The 17,219-nt window shown below is 44.7% G+C and overlaps 1 long non-coding RNA gene across 1 annotated transcript; it reads right to left on the bottom strand.

Moving 5' to 3' along the window:
• Positions 1 to 9,752: 9,752 nt before the first annotated feature.
• On the bottom strand, positions 9,753 to 16,980 carry LOC143109587 (uncharacterized). The gene is made up of 3 exons (XR_012983907.1): positions 16,719 to 16,980; positions 10,108 to 10,214; positions 9,753 to 9,840 (listed from the first exon to the last, which is right to left on the bottom strand). It is a non-coding gene; the product is annotated as an uncharacterized LOC143109587 (long non-coding RNA).
• Positions 16,981 to 17,219: the final 239 nt, after the last annotated feature.

Raw genomic sequence — 17,219 nt, 5'->3', positions numbered from 1 at the left:
TCATATTGTGTCATTTACACAGGCCTACTGTAAGTAATCTTCAATAGAATATTAAAGTTCACACTGGCATTAGAAAAAAAAGATAGATGATTATTATTAGTAGAGATGACGAATATGTAAAAACGATCTAGGCAATGATTGGTTTAATCTTCTAAATGGTCTTCTTGAACCACTAAGCTTGCACAATTTTCATGAATATTCACATTAATGGTTTGTGTATTTTATCAGTCATAAAACATGCATTAAATATCTGTTTTTAAGGAAAAAAATGAAAATATAAATGTGAATCTGACACAGTTGCAGTATACAATGGAATAGAATAAGGATTAAGGCAGTTATTAAAGCCAGAGGGGTCTACGGCATTTGATGTTGTCTGTTCAGCCAGTCAGTGGGCTGGGTAAATCCTCAGTGATAGGGTATGTTCAGCCAGTCAGTGGGCTGGGTAAATCCTCAGTGATAGTGTCTGTTCAGCCAGTCAGTGGGCTGGGTAAATCCTCAGTGACACGGGTATTTCCTGTCCGTGTTTGTACATCATCGTGTCAAGGAGAGAAGAGTGCCTGGCAGGTTATGTGGCATTTGATTGACAGTTTAGCTGGCAGCACAGTGTTTGCCCATCTCGTTGGAGCAGTGTGAGAGTCGCCTTTAACCATTCCAATCCACTCAATCAAGAGGCAAAGGGAGAGAGAGAGAGAGACACACACACACAGGTACACACACATACACACACACACAAACGCACCCCCCCCCACACACACACACATAGAGTAGGCCTATCACACACTGGTGCCAGCTTTCATCAAGTCAAAAAATCTATACAGTTAAGTACAGCCTGCGGGAAACATACAACCCACAACATCACTACACTGTATTCCCCAACAGTGTTCTAAACTCAATAAAATTGCAGAGCTGTACTCAAAGCTGCCATATTGTTCAGGCACCACAAACGTTTTAAGTACACTCAACTAGTTTCCCAGTTATTGATTATTTTGAGAAGATTAGCTCTTAGTATATGAGTAGAACTGACCCCCAAACTCATTTCTTTCAAGAGTGGATTGAAATTACGTCTGACGTAATAAAGACGTGCAACTTCATTGGTTAAGTTCATATCAACATGGCAAATACCAGAGCCATATAAAGGTAGAGTTGCGACAACTCCATTGACGCTAATGTTCCATTTTTTTCCAACAATGGCAGCTAATGGAAGCCTCAAATAGTTCCCGGAAGTTAACAATTAATAACAGCAGTGCAGTTACAGCAGTAGGCCTACTGTTTGTAGCCAACATTTCAGACTCAGATTTACATTCCTTTGCCTCATCCGAATAATAATAATAATAATAATAATAATAATAACAGTAATAGTAGTAAAGTAATAGGCTATCCTAATTATAATAATAAACGATGTATGTATCGACTATGACTTTTCTGCTGCTCAGTCTTTATCAGTTCCTCATCAAATAAATTAAAAGAGGCTAAAAGCCCAATAAATGTGCCACACGTATAATAGCCGAATATAAGATAACCCTTGCCTATCCCATTTCAATTAGGCAGCACTACACCACCACGAACAAGCTGTCATTACGTTTTTGCGTTATAGGCCTACAACTTTTATGACGTGAAGTTTCTTGGGCATTTAGCTTCACCATCACGTCAAGTTGTAACGCATGCCCAATGCTCATCTAGGCTATGGATTTAAGTGGCTTAAAGGCAGCAAAAGTGGGATATAGTGCAACTGCCTCCAAATTCCTCCATAACTGTGTATTTAATCGTTTGATATGTGGATAACTTTCAGTGGACTAAACAATAGGTAAAGATTTTGTTATCACAAGGCTGGTTCGTTATATGGCGAGGCACATAGCCAACTTTGTTTGCAGCAGTGAAGCTTAGTTTGTTGTTAACATTGTTGGTAACTGTCAGAGAATTTAACCCCAAAATATAGATACAAGAACCACAACACGTAGTATGGCTTTGCCCACAAACTCTGGTACCAAGAGGAGAGCCTGCTAAGGAAGAATTCCTCACACCATCAGTCTCTGACTCTGCAGCCCAAAAGCTGTGTCTTTTATTATATAGATGCACACAGAAAATAGGAAGCAAGACATAGCGACTTCATTGTGACATAGGCTACTCTTATCTCACCCACACACACAGACAGGTTGCAGTTCCTGTCTGTCTGGGTGCACACTTAACTTGTACTCTCTGTTCTTAGAACTCAGCACAACAACATTTAACTTGAACTCTCTGTTCTTAGAACTCAGCACAACAATATTTCTGCTTACACAATGATAATTTAAAACAGGGTTCTCAAGTCTCAAGCAATGGGCGTGATCACGCAATTCAACAAGCTCACACGCCACACCTTGCATTTCTCACGCAGAAATATTACTAGGATGTCAAGGTATCTGCATAATTAGTAGCCTAGAGGAGACGCAGGGATACAAGAGAATTTCTCGCAGGGTTCAGAACTAGTGCACCACTCACCAGACAAATCAAAAAATAAATAGCCACCGACACCCAATCAAAAAATAGGCTATTCGTTGTATCCGGGTAAAATTCCAAAATAGCACATTCCCTCCCTACAACCACTTTATGCTTGTGTGGGGTTACACGTTTAAGATTTCAAAACTGTATCAACATTCTTTTTATTCAGAAATTCAACTGTCTGTCATTTGGTAAACCATTATGGCACTTTACAGGGTGTGTAGCCTAAATCAAGCCTTTTCACGAGCGTTTGGCCTATCCTACTTTAAGGCAAAATTATTTCTTAAACTAAACTAAACTGTCGGTCATTAAGAAAACATACATATATATATATATACAGATAGAGAAGTCTGACTGACTTTTGTGCAAAAAAGTGAAATAATACTGTTCATAATATTTTTCCCCTCAGGACCATGGCAGCATACCTCGGTTAAAACCTATCCACCTTTCGTAGTACGGGTTAATCGGGAAGTTACGCCACACGTGATCAAGTTACTCTTGAAGTTACCCAGATAAGCCAGTAACCCCGCTTTATCATCCTCACAAGTGATATCAAGTTGTGTTAATGTTGAAACTACCACACATGATCATCTTCAAAAACAGTCATGGTAAAACAAAACAAAAAAGTTATAGCCTTGAGGCTAATCTTCTTTCCACTTTTCTGACCTACGTCAATCCATCGAAAACGAAAAGATTATCGTTAGACTACCTAACGGTAAAACTACTGTTTTTCCATTAGGTTTACTTGCCTCTATGCTTTACCTTAACATAGGCTACAATGCTATTGTAGGCTACATAGCTTTGTTCACGAGTTTCCGTGCTGGCTGCGCTTCTTATTACGCCTGTTTGAGTCGTGATTCACTCGGATCTTTCACCCGTATCTTTAAATTAACCCATGAGTCGCGAGTCTCTAGTATCATTAACTCGGATCAGTTGAGTCCTACTACAATTCAATCTAAAACGATAAACAGCGCCACACACAAACCTCTTGCAACATTAGCTAGCCTACTAGCCATCATAGCTGCCAAATTTCGTAGGTAGGATAACCACAACTCTACAAATCAACTCAAGCGACTGAGTGAGCAGGCAGTCTGAGATAACTGGTTAACTTCCCGCAGAGCCGGGTTAGTCGGATCAGCTGGCCGGTTAGGCTACATTGAGTACGAGTCGGCTACGGCTACGTTGTCATGAGTGGCTGTAGACGAGCGAGTAGCTCCTCCTCAAAGTGAAAAGCAATTCCACAACAAAAGCCATTCTTCACCTCTTAAATAACATTCAATGTTCTGCATGTAGCCTAGGCATACTTTAGATTTGGTGTATAGATGTAGCATATTAAAATGCAATTAGGTCGCGCAGACAGTCCGAAACATTGCACGCTCTTAATGGAGCTGATTTGTATACCCGGGTTAGTCGGATCGCTGGGCCGGGCGGTTACGTTATGTTGTTATGAGTGCGAGTCAGCCGAATCAGCCGGCTACGTTGTCATGAGTGGATCTGTAGACGAGCGAGTAACTCCTCGTCAAGGTGAAAAGCAAATCCACAACAAAAGCCATTCATTCACTTCTGAAATAACATACAATGTTCTACACGTATGCATAGCCTACTTTTAAATGCAATTAGGTCGCGAAGACAGTCCGAAACATTGCAAGCTCTGTATGGAGCTGCTCAGGCTAGCCGGGTCAGTTGGATCAGCAGGGCGGGCCGGTTACGTTGTTATGAGTGCGAGTCAGCCGAATCAGCCGGCTACGTTGTCATGAGTGGATCTTTAGAGGAGTGAGTAACTCCTCGTCGAGGTTAAAAGAAAATCCACAACAAAAGCCATGCGTTCACTTCTGAAATAACATATATTCTGCACGCATAGCCTACTTAAAAATGCAATTAGGTCGCGAAGACAGTTGCAATGTCCGAAACATTGCAAGCTCTTTATGGAGTTGCTTGAGTAGGCTAGCCTACCTGGGTCATTTGGATCAGCCGGGCGGACCGGTTACATTATGTTGTTATGAGTGCGAGTCAGTCGAATCAGCCGGCTACATTGTCATGAGTGGATCTGTAGACGAGCAAGTAGCCTAGTTTCTACTCGTGTCAAGGTGATAATAATAATAGGCCTAATGAGAATAGTAGTAGTAGTAGTAATAATAATAATAATAACAAAAATAATAATTTATTCACTGCAGGGCATTTCTACGTTCCTGTTTCTATGTCTACATTGAAAGTCAATTGCTTAGGCTAGGTTAAGACAATAAATAAACAGTCTGGCTCAAACTGCTTTCTTTCCCGTGAGTGGGTGGAGGTTTTGATGCTATTATATTAGGCTATTTTATATTATATTATATTATATTATATTATTATATTATATATGATATTAGGCTATATTAGGCTACCTAACATGATATATATATATATATATATATATATATATATATATATATATATATATATCTATGATTAATAGGCTAATAATATTAGTTGCCTAGTATTAGCTGCCTATAATACCTATTAGAATAGATTCCTAGTAGCCTACTATTAGTATATAGTAGTGGTAATAAACATTGTAGCAGAGTAGCATTAGACCTAGGCAAATTTTCTATTGTTAACAAAACAACAACAAATAATTAATTATTATAATATAGGCTACCCTCCCTGTCAATAACATCAAAGTTTCTGAACATGAGCACCAAAAAGATGAACAATGTGTGGATGCACTTTGACCAGGAGAGCAAGACTCTTAGGCTAAATGCAAGTACTGCAAAAACCTGGTTTCAAATCATGGAGGATCCACATCCAACATGAGAAGGCACTTAACGAAATGAAGCACCCCACTGCACTGCTTGAACGTAGGACTGAATTTCTTTGCAATTTAGCAATACTGACTCAAGTGACTCAAGTGACTTGTTCAACCCGGATCAGTTTAGTGAGTGACTCAGAATAACCCGGATCCTTAAAAGGAATCGAGTTTGACAGGCCTACTTCTTATCCAAACAATACGGTTATCTCCCTTCAGTGCGTTAGCTTCCCTTCAACCGGACATGCTAAACATTCTTCTTACGGGAACCTAACGTTACGTACGAGGTAGTCGAGTCTTGTTTTGCCTTTTATTGTTTATGTAGATAACACAGAAGCTAAAATATCGGCACATGATATATGTTATATGAAGTTATGGGAGTTCAAAAAAATCCTAAATGGATGGGCGTTCTATGGGGTTAGCAGAGAGTTGATAACCACCGCTACATCGATGCTTCTACTTCCGGGAATTCGCCTGCCCCCTTGGTCAGAGGTCGGAAACTGGGGCTAGATTTTGCTAACAGAGTTGCCCAGTTAGGGGCTCGTCATCACTTTTGTCGTCACGTTGTAGTTCGTTTGTAGTCCATGTTGGCCTTTCATGTCCAACAGTTTTAATGTGAACTTGGTAATTTGCCGTTTTTGTCACTTGAAAGCTGCATATCTTTCTTTCATGAGCATCTTACACTATATTTTAAGCAAATACAGTTGTTTGTTTAGGATTAGTGAGTGTATGTTTTAACCTTTGTTGTGGCATCCGTGTTTGTCACACATTCGAAAGCACTTGAACACTTGCTGTCGGAAAAACAAAAGGCTTGTTTGACTTCGGCTGAGTCTGACTTGGTCTGGCTTACTACGTAAACGTGATCTTCAGAGCCTAGCCGGGAGGAGCTACAACAGAGGGCAGCTAATCCCGGACAGAAAGGCTACAGTCTGCCTGACGTGACTCGCGGGAGACATCGCGGGAGATATCGCGGAATGTTGTTTGCAATAAACACAGCAGAACTTTCATTCTTACTCATTAAAATGAGCATGATGACTGACGAAATAAATTCTTATGATGTAGTTTAAATAAACCACTGTTGTCATACAGTTAACAGGCCTGCATTGTAGCACATACATTCAATATCAAGTGTTTCCCCTATATGTGTGTCTATCAATTTAGCCAACAGCAGAAAATAACAGAATATCCAAACGTTTTCAGTAGGCTAGCCTAAAAATTGTTGCAGAAATCACGTATAAGAAGGTATCCGTTCGATTTCTGTTTATTTTCGCATATTCCAACATAAGGAAGCAGCATGAGCCTCTAGTCATAATCGTCATGAGGACATTCCTCCCAAATGGCCCTATCACGTCTTTGAACTGACGTCATGAGGGCGTGTTTCAGCTCGTGCAGCTCGTGGAAGGCAACTGCAAGATCTGTCTGCAGGCTTAGACTCCCGCGATATTTTAAGGCCATGTGACATGGTGTCACGGTGGTAAGTCCCTCTCCGGCTGACAGAAGAGAGGGAGTTAAGTCATTTTCCGACGAATGACCGTCGCAGGAAGTTGCGTCATAACAAAGGGACGCCAGACCCTCTTGTAACAGCTACTCGGTGATACTGCAGACTCGTAAAAGTAGTTAGAAAATAAGGCAGAAAAACGTCAAGTTTCCTCATGCTGCTTCCTTATGTTGGAATATGCAAAAATGTACAAACAATCAAGAGGATGCTTCTTGTATGTGATTTCTGCAACAGTGATACTGCAAACGTGTTGATAGCCTATTGTTGAGCCTATTTTTATGCTGTAGCCTAGTGTAAAGCATGTCACACTAGACTAGCCTACAGAAAACTAATTGATGTGATATAATGATAACTTGTATGCCTACAATGGTTTATTAAACATCGTAGTCATTTATTTAGTCAGTCATCATGTTCATGTTAATGAATAGGAAGGACATCTAAACGATACCAACATTTAAATAAACCAACATTTCGCGCAATATCTGCCGTGAGTCCCTATGCGTGAGTCACGAGCTCCTCCCAGCTGACTGGCAGATCACGTGGACAGTCAGTCGCGATCGATTATTTAATAAATACATGTGAATTACGAATAATAATAAAAAGATTCTACCTAATGTGACTATTTTTTCCATGAACTGTAAAAGAAAACACGTTTTTCCCCACTGTATTCTCCATAAAGAGTAAAGTAAATTATGTACTTATTTCTGGAATTGACGTCACTTCCTGGACTCGTCTGAGGCTGGTCTAATGGGTCATTCGTCTCTATAAGACTTAACTCCTACTGGAGCTGTGACAGAAGTCGGACAGAATTTCTAACCAGTATGCATTGCGTCCATCCCAGTATGCATTGTGTTCAACCCAGCATGCATCACATCAAGTCAGATCTGCACAGATCTGCCGCAAGTCGAACTCCCCTAAAGTAGCCATGGGGGCGGTCCTTGTCATTCCGAGGTGCTCTGAATGCACCGGGACGGAACTGGGCCACACCTACCACAACGTCCGGCACGGATCTGCATAATGGACCTGGGGCCTGTACTACGAAGCGGGGTTTCTGGCTTATCTGGGTAACTTCGAGAGTAACTTGATAACGTGTGGCGTAACTTCCCGATTAACCCGTACTACGAAAGGTGGATAGGTTTTAACCGAGGTATGCTGCCATGGCAATTTACGCTGCATCTCAAACCTGCTCCGAGCAGGTTATGTTCTTAACCCGAGGTTTCCGTTAACCACACCCTTTATAAGTACCACCCCTCCACTAACAATTTCTCCCGAGACATGTCGGCGTACCTGGATGATCCATACGACATTGGAGCCCAAATCGTGAGGGACTCTCTTCGCAGGGGTTTTAGAGACCGCCAGAAAATATAGCCTACCCGGACGATATTCTCTATGAAGATATAGATTGTCAGCCGAGGGAATTCGTTATCTTTGTCAGATGATCTAGGAAGACGTCTCATAGCAATGCCCGTACGTGGACATTCATGTATTCAATCGGTGATGCAAGAATAGCCTACTGTATGTCCTAAAATAAATCGGACATAGGCTATGCTGAACATCTGAGCAATAGCCTAAAATAAATCGGACATAGCCTACAGTAGGCCTAATAAATAAAAATCACCATTTTAACAAACTTGTTGAATTGAATGTCATATTGCTGTACCCTGCACATAAAGGCTACACATTTCCACAGCACCAGAATCCGACCGAATGCCTCCCTCAACCCCCTCCATAATTGGCCTTCCACTATTATTTGCGATGGCCAACTCCTCTGCTACTGTAAAACACTGGTGCCTTTCCTCCTCGAAGACACCTGTTTCTTGTTAGCTGTAAAGCAGAGGCCAAGTGACGCTAGGCCTACATGTTTTCATAATAAAGAAATATTAATGCAAGCTATAACTATATAAACCTACTAGGCTATTCTGAATAATGTTTTTGTGTTTCATTTTCACCTGCCATGTGCGTTTGGCAATGGTGTTGCATCTGAAATGTTCACAGGATTAGGCATAGGCTACACTAAATCAGTCAATGGGGGCTACTTAAACATTCAATTATCCTTATTACTGTAATCTATATGCCCACTTCTGAATTGGGTTGCATCTGTAGGCCTTTCTATGAACTCAAATTAGGCTATTAATTATTTCAACTCATTTCAGACATTCCGTAAGCTACTAATCCTCCGTAACGCATATTTGAAGAACATGTGGGAATAAAACTTTACTTTTAGGCATTTAGGCTACCCGATCTGTAATACGTTGCCAACAACCTTGCTTTGCTCACTGCCGACGTATTTGATTTTTGTCGTAGAGTGGGTTTTAATTCCTCATAACTTGTCATAATAATTGTGCATTCCTCATCCGTAAAATAAGGTGATCGCGTCATCATTGAAAGTGGTGACTTGTGCTGCAACCCGCCCCTTTTATGTGAACGCGCACAGGTTAACCCCGGCTCAACAAATCAACTTCATAATCAGCGTCGTAGTACCGATTAACACCACTTAAGATAACCAGGTTTTGTCAACCCTGGTTTAACAAAGTAACCCTGGGTTAAATCTGGGTAGGTTAAGCTCCCTTCGTAGTACAGGCCCCTGATCCATCGGTCCAAAACGGGTCTGGATCCGTTTGACGGATCTGGTACCAATAAGGGCTAAGACTGGCCCAGTTCCGTAGTCTGTGTTACTGACGTGTTCCAGATCTGCTTATCATATGCAATACGGGTCCGCTTATTGTGTGTGGTACGGACCCGTTTATCAGACATCAGCTGGCTTTATTTGACATGTGAAATGTGATTGGTATAGGCCTAATTATCCTGAAAAGTCTGTTTGCTACACATTTGCTAACAGCTTCGTTATAGGTTCACCCAGGCTAAAGTTCGTAACGTTTTCCCAACAGCTCAACTGATAAACATAAGCTAGGCTACAAACACAAGAGGAGGGTAAACAAAACTTTACACATAAGTGTCTAATTATTTTTTTATTCAACAACCTGGCTGTAGAAGTGCAATCCCAGACAAAGTTTAAGTCGTGTTAATTCCACTGTTCCCATCGATATTCAGGCTGTCTTCCTCAGTCATCTCCATGGTCAATCTGAAACAACACAAAATAAACATTAGCCATTTATTCCTTTTTGAAAATAGGTAGTCACAATTACACTCGTTTTTTATCATCAGTGATCCTTTTAGCGTTATCAATGTTTTTTTCCAAAATAGTTATTGTGATGGCTGTTTTGCTTAAGCTAAGGTAGTAGGCTAGCCCATATTACTGGAAAATAATAGTATAACCTTAAAGTTATCAATCGCTCGGTTGTTTGTTTTTGTCTCTGAATAAAACAGAGATAAAAAGCAGATAACCTACCTTGAAAAGTTGGGCTGTCCTAGTCCAACCCCAGGCTGGCAAATCATGTCAAAAGATTGATAGTGAGCAAACCAAAGATCCTTGATTTAACGTTACTGCTTGGACTTCTGCATGCGTGGAAAGAATATGGGGTTGTCTCATAGCACTGTTAGATCTGACACAAACAACAATTGACTACTTTTACCACTGCTAGGTAATAATACAAATAATGAAACGAACATATGATCAATATTGAGCCAACTATATCTTCTTTTCCAGCCCTACTGTAGAAATGAAGTGGCCATCGGAACATAGTGCACCCCCATGGTTTCTAAATTTGTGCCATTCCAAAATACCTTTTTTTTCTTTAGCAGCCAGTTGACAATGAAGTAGGGAAAGGACAGTCAATTTAGCAGAATCAGCACCTTAATTAATATCATTACCACCTGGGTCTGCTGTGAAAAAATGGTCCTTCGGCTCATCCGTATCACAGGTTTGGGCCAAATCAGTGTTTTGTATTTTAACAGCATCTCCTGACTTCCAGTTGAGTTGCAGAAATTGGACCTGGGACAAATCTGTAAACCGGTGATAAAACAGCATTGCTAGCAGAGCTGAAACCTGTATCAGGAGCAGACCTGGCCCACAGTCAGATACCGTCCGCTACAGGCGGATCTAAAGGCTTTTATGCGGATCCGGCCCAAAGGAAATTACTATCTGGGTTCAGTTCTGTGCAAGGAACCACCATCACACCATGGTAAGTGATACCTTACTTGTCCTCCATTTACTAGTGTCACAATGTAGCCAATGTGTAGCCTATATTATTATAAGTTATAGTGATATTTTGTAAGCATTTATTTACCAATGAGAATAGCCTAGCCTAATGTTATCCCTTTGCATCTCTCCACAGGGATACACAAAGGCTAGGGTTAAGTGATGCTTTTGTATCAAAGAAGGGATGACACCTTAGACTTATTTTATGTGGCATTTTCAATGTGTTGGCTATGCAGGTCATGTGACGCCTCTTCCAAGACACAGGCTCAGTTACTTTGCCATTATTAGTTAAATCACAATCCGTTTTCAAGGGTCAGCCCATTACCATGCATACACCACTCATGCATTTGCTCATTCCAGTCTAATGCACTGAACATTCATCTCTCACGATTTCTTAGAAAGACAGAGCAGGAGGTTGCATATCAGGAGCATGAAGGAGTGAATCTTGTATTTACATGTCACCTGTACCTGTACTTATTTAATATATGCATAGGATTAATATTCTGCTGATTTGTCTTCCCATTACCCCACAATCCTCTGTCTTGCTAGGAAGATGTCAATGTCAACAGCAGAAGGAAAATTACTCTGCAGGCCCTTCCCAATCTTCCTGTGGGAAGATGGATTTTTTAAGACCGGGAATGTAAGTTTTTGATTAAATTGTGTGTCCTCTTTCACTCTTTCTTCTTTTTTTACTTTGTCTTCTCTATATATCTCTATTTCTATTCAGCCCTATCTGATACTAGCTTGCAGCCAAAAGACAACAACCACAACCATCTTCCTAGCCACCAGAATAGCAATTCACTAGTTCGCCCTTCGATATGATTGCTCAGCTAGACTAGAATGTATGGGAGTAGTGCGTGTTTGGCAAGGTAGCTGTCCGTGGTCCTGGAGTGCCTGGAGCGGACATCGCGATAGAGCGATGACCGCTTGCACCCCCTGTGTAAGGAGGATGAGTAACAGGGCAATTGGTGAAATGGAGGAGTAGTGGGAGGAGGGGGGATGATTTCTCGAACGTCTGAGCGTGTGACGTATGGAAAAGGAGGTCGGCTTAAATAGGCCTACCCTGTGGCGGCAGTGGGTGAGTTAATTGCTGTCAATCAACCCGAAGGCTCCTCCCGAACTTTGTTTATAAAACATCATTTCACTAGTTCGCCCTTCGATATGATTGCTCAGCTAGACTAGAATGTATGGGAGTAGTGCGTGTTTGGCAAGGTAGCTGTCCGTGGTCCTGGAGTGCCTGGAGCGGACATCGCGATAGAGCGATGACCGCTTGCACCCCAAAGATCACAGAGAAAGGCCGCTGGCCGCTACCAACTACATAAGTGCTTGCTGAGCGAGTCATAAATCCGCTAGATTGGAGCGGATGTAGGACTGGTAGGCATCCGAGGACCAACGGCCCAGTATTTAAATTTGTTGCTCCTATAAGCCGTTGAGCGCAGCTGTTGTGGCAGCTCCTATCCTGAAGGAGTGTGCGGAGTAGCGATCCGCGGGAAACCAGATTTGACTAGAATGATTTTAAGAGTGTCTGGAATCTGTGGCGAGTGATGGGTAGCCCTTCGTCTGACACGAAGAGCGGGCTAGTAGACGAAGCTTGAGCTGACCTATATGAGATGTAGTGAGATAGGTATTGGAAAGGCTGAAGATCTGAGGCGGAGTTAAAATGGATATGGAGTGTCCTTTCGGGACTGATCGGTTTTACTCAGTTTGATGGTAAATCGAATGGTGTCTTGGTCTAGTTGCTCTAGATCTGCGATGCACGGGTGGACATCGGGAATGAAGAGAGACGAAGGGCATGTAAACTCGCTACATCTCAGCAGCCCAAAAGGCCAGTGAAGCATAACGGAGATGGTGGAATCGGAATGCGGTGGCATGAACCCTTTGCGAAGGGTAGCGAGGCAGGTGGCGAGAATGCTTGAGGTAATGGGAAGGCGGGAGTCTTGGGGGACTGGCTGTTGCCTACGGATACCTTTAAATAACAAGCCTATCCTTGTGTCGGAGAAGGAAGGGCATTCGGAGCCGTTTGTAGAAGAAATGAATGCCGGCTAGGTAGACTCTAATGGAAGAGACTTTGATCCCGAGTGAAGTGTGGGCGTAGGTAATAATGATGATATGGTGACAGCATCAAACTGGGAAATGGTAGTGAGTGCTCTGCGTGGAACTGTTTGAAGCACGACCAAGCAGTCCGGGACTGCATGGTCCTGGGTGCGAGGGCTTGGAGGGCTAGGTCGGCCGTGATGGGCTGAAGATAAATTCCAGAGATTCAGAAGCTAAGACGAGAGAGAGAGTCAGCAATTCCATTGTGGCGACCGGGGACGTGCGCGGCTCTTATAATAACTGGTAGCTGGCTGCTATCCAGATTAGACGCCTAATAAGAGGGGAAAGCGCAGGCGATTTGAGCTCGAGTTATTAATGACGTGCACTGCGGCTTCGTTGTCGCTGTGGATTAGCACACTCTTGGAGGTCCGCTCATTCCCCCAGGTAGGGCCGTGATGGCTACGGGGTAGAGTTCGAACACGGCTGACGATTCGTTTTCGGTTGTTAGCTCTCTGAACTCTAGTGGCCACGGGGATGCAACCCAGCGCCTTTTGACAAGCCTCCGAAGCCTGTTGAGGGGGCTGCGTCGGTGTACAACTGGAGGTCTTCTGGAGATGATTGGCAGTCGTCGTAGAACATGCACGGACCATTCCATTCGTCTAAAACATCCTCCAGTGTTTGATATCGGCCAGACACTGGGCATGTAGAGATACGACATCTTCGAGAGATGGGGTTGCTGAGGCGCAGTTTATGAGATGCGAGATGAAAGGGCGGCCCTGGGGAATGAGTTGACTAGTGGACACTCGACCGCGCCGTGATTGGGCTATTGCAGAGAGGACAAGATGGCTTGAGTCCTAGGAAAGCGCGGTTATGGAGCTCCATATCGAGCGCGCCCCAGTAGGGGTTTTGGTTCCAGAGGCCGACTCTGGCAGCGCATTTGCTGAAAACAGCCGGTGGTACGTATACAAATGGGCTCCCCCGTAGGACGCGGCTAGGCCGGCGATGATGGCCAGGTAGTCATTTAGCTCTTTGCGTCGGCTGGGGAACACGAAACAGATGAGTTCTGTGTAGTTGGTAAAGCTACGGTGAACTCGGGGAATGACAGAATCTTTGATGCTGGGCCAGAATGTTTTAAAGACAAACCAGTTCGCCGCAACTAATTCCCCGTTATGAGAGGGAATAGGAAGGGAGGGACGAATGGTAGAAAGGTCTACGTCTGCACCTGACGAATGAGGTTCCTGGTGGACGCTGTGACGGGTGGTGGTTCAAATGCTGCAGCGTGAGGAGGCGGTGGCGAGGCCTTTGCTGTGGCTAATGAATAGCTTGGAAGCCGGGATGGGACGTCGTGATCCAAAGCACTCGCTGAATGCTGATGACCCGCTGCGGCGGGCTGGTCTAGCGCAGAGCCGGGGAAGAAATGGGAAGGGAGAAAAGGGGGGGGGGGGGGGGGGAGGGAGCGGTCGCTGACGCTACCGGAAGGGGAGCAACCTGGGTCGCGGGAAGTGGGACGGGGAAGGAAGGAGGGTTAGGGGGGGAATATCGGCGCCGGCTGAGACCGGGTGCTCGCTAGCTCGTAAGAGATATGGGGAGCTAGTGAGGTGAATCTTCGAACTGACGCTTCGTGAGTTGAGGCGTGCAGTACAGACGTGGCTCCCGGAATGGAAAGGGGAGGGGAAAAAAGGGGGAGGGAGGGAGCAGTCGACGGACGACTGGAGGTGGGGCAGCCCTGGACCGAGTCCTGGCTAGGGGAGGTGGATGGGGGAGGGAAAGAAGGGGTGGGGGGGAATAGCGACGCTGTCGCTACCGGGGCCGTCTGGCGAAGTGGGGTTGGACCCGGAAATACGGCGGAGATGCGGTGGGAATGGGCCTGAGCCGCTGACGTGGCATAGTTGTTGCTGCATGGCTCTTGGGGCTCGGCGGAGCCGTTGTAGCAGGGGCTCGGCGGAGCAGTTGCTGCATGGGTCTCCCTGAAGCTGTTGTTGCATCGGGTCCAAGCTCATTCCGTACCATCTGTGGCAGCCTTAAATAATTCAACCTGGGCTGAAGAAACTTTTAGAATACCGTTACCTGATAAACATGACATATTCAGCATGATACGACATACAACACGTAAAACATGATAATCAGATAAGCATGATAAGGCATGAATAGCATGAATGGTGAGTATCCAGATGGAATGAAATGGCTGTGGCCATTGAATAGCTGGGTAGACGGAACGGGATGTTAAGCTGGAACGTGCAGCGTGAGGAGGTGGTCGAAGGCCTTTGCTGTGGCTAGTGAATGGCTGGGGAGCCGGAATGGGACGTCGTGATCCGAAGCACTCGCTGAGTGCTGATAACCCGCTGTGGCGGGCTGGTCTAGCGCGGAGCCAGGGAGGGGATGGGTAGGGGTAGGGGGGGAAGGGAGGGAGCAGTCGTCGGAACGACTGGAAGAGGGGCAGCCCTGGACCGGGTCCTGGCTGGGGGAAGTGGGCGGGGAAGGGGAGGAGGGGGCGGAGGGAGTAGCGACGCTGTCGCTACCGGCGCCGGCTGAGACCAGGTGCTCGCTAACTCGTAATGAAAATAGGGAGCTAGCGAGGGGAGTTTGAATGGACGCCTCTTCGTGAGTCGTGGCGTGCTGTACAGACGTGACTCCGGGAATGGAATGGGGAGGGGGAAAAAGGGGGAAGGGAGGGAGCAGTCGTCGGAACGACTGGAAGGGGGGCAGCCCTGGACCGGGTCCTGGCTGGGGGAAGTGGGTGGGGAAGGGGAAGAGGGGGCGGAGGGAGTAGCGACGCTGTCGCTACCGGGGCCGTCTGAAGAAGTGGAGTCGGATCCGGAAGTACGGCTGAGATGCTGCGGGAAGGAAGTCGGTGGTTAAGAACCTGGGCCGCTGGCGTGGCTGTGGCTGAGGCAGCGGAGTGATACGCTCTGGAGCGTGTGGTGCAGGAAAGCACTAATTGTAGTATTGCTTGTAGTGTCTTAACATTAAAACACAAGTGTTAAGCAGTGAATTTTGCTGCCATCTCCTGGCTGTCTGGGCAAACTGCTTTGGGTTTGCTGTAAACAATAGTTATTTACAGTGCAATACTGTAAACTCCCTCCTGTCGGTGTTGGCATGGAATGAAACAATAGACCGGTGTTCAAAGAGTGTCATTAATATATTCTGGCTGTAGACTGGGGTTTGAGGGCCTCCTGAGAGCAAACGCAACTGCCCACAAAGCACTGCTTGCTGGCGAAGTGCTAATTTTAAAACATACAAATAACCAGTCATTGTAACCAAAATGACTTGAGTTTATTTGCAAGCTTATATCAGTGAACTAGCTTGTTGCTATACCCTGTAGAAGCTACATGAATAGTCGGCCATCGACACCGGACGAGTTGACAATCAGGGTCCTTGCTGTCTGCGTTGCCTGACGCGAATTACAAGTGTACTATCGCTTTAATAATTGCTGACGTCTGCGACGCAGCGCCATTGTTTAAACAGACTGCAGCACGAGCCAGCGAAATACTGGGCACTTAAGGTTGAGGCTTGTCAGTTCGTTATAAGTAGCTTAAATATCCAACAACGCTAGTATCAGTTTATGAGAAGTCACTGGACGACTAGAGGAGTGAATTAACAAGACCTGTTCGTTTCCGATGCTGATCTTCGGAAGATAGGCCTCCGCTGGATAGTGGATAGCCTACAACTTCAGACGCTTGGCGTGCCGAGCCATGTGGAATTTAGGGCATTTCGAGTTACCTGGATAATCTTGCGACGTAAAACGCGAGCTTGGAGCAGCTTGGTGTTAGAGCCTTGAAGTATGCTGGGGTGAGCAGGCTATAGCATAATCGATAGTTGTAGCCTACCCTTGCTCTGAGCAGTGACCTGAAAACGCTGGTGAACCAGGTGGCTGTAGCCCGTGGACTGGATGTAGCTTTCGGATGGTTAGTAGTGAAAACCCCAGCTCCATTACGTCTGCCTACCGAGGCTTTGCAACTCCAATGATTTCTCGAACGTCTGAGCGTGTGACGTATGGAAAAGGAGGTCGGCTTAAATAGGCCTACCCTGTGGCGGCAGTGGGTGAGTTAATTGCTGTCAATCAACCCGAAGGCTCCTCCCGAACTTTGTTTATAAAACATCATTTAAATCACACTAGAGTAATTCACCAAGAAAGTCATATTTGGAAATTTTACCTGAACTTTTCATTCACTGGTATTTCATATTATATTAAATACACATGTAGTGTTTTTCATTGACTACTCTACTTATTAACTAATTACTGTCATGTTCTTCAGGCAGAAGAAATTGTACTGCCAGACTTCTCAGATGCAGCTGTAGCTATTCCCACTGTCTCAGGTGATACAGAC

Source organism: Alosa pseudoharengus, unplaced genomic scaffold (assembly GCF_046254945.1).
Source record: "Alosa pseudoharengus isolate Yale_2024_CS ecotype anadromous, Long Island Sound unplaced genomic scaffold, YU_APseudo_1.1 YU_APseudo_1.1_scf_7, whole genome shotgun sequence".
Lineage (NCBI taxonomy): Eukaryota > Metazoa > Chordata > Actinopteri > Clupeiformes > Clupeidae > Alosa > Alosa pseudoharengus.
Note: the sequence above shows the minus strand (reverse complement) of the source record. Positions and strands in the feature narration are given on the sequence as shown.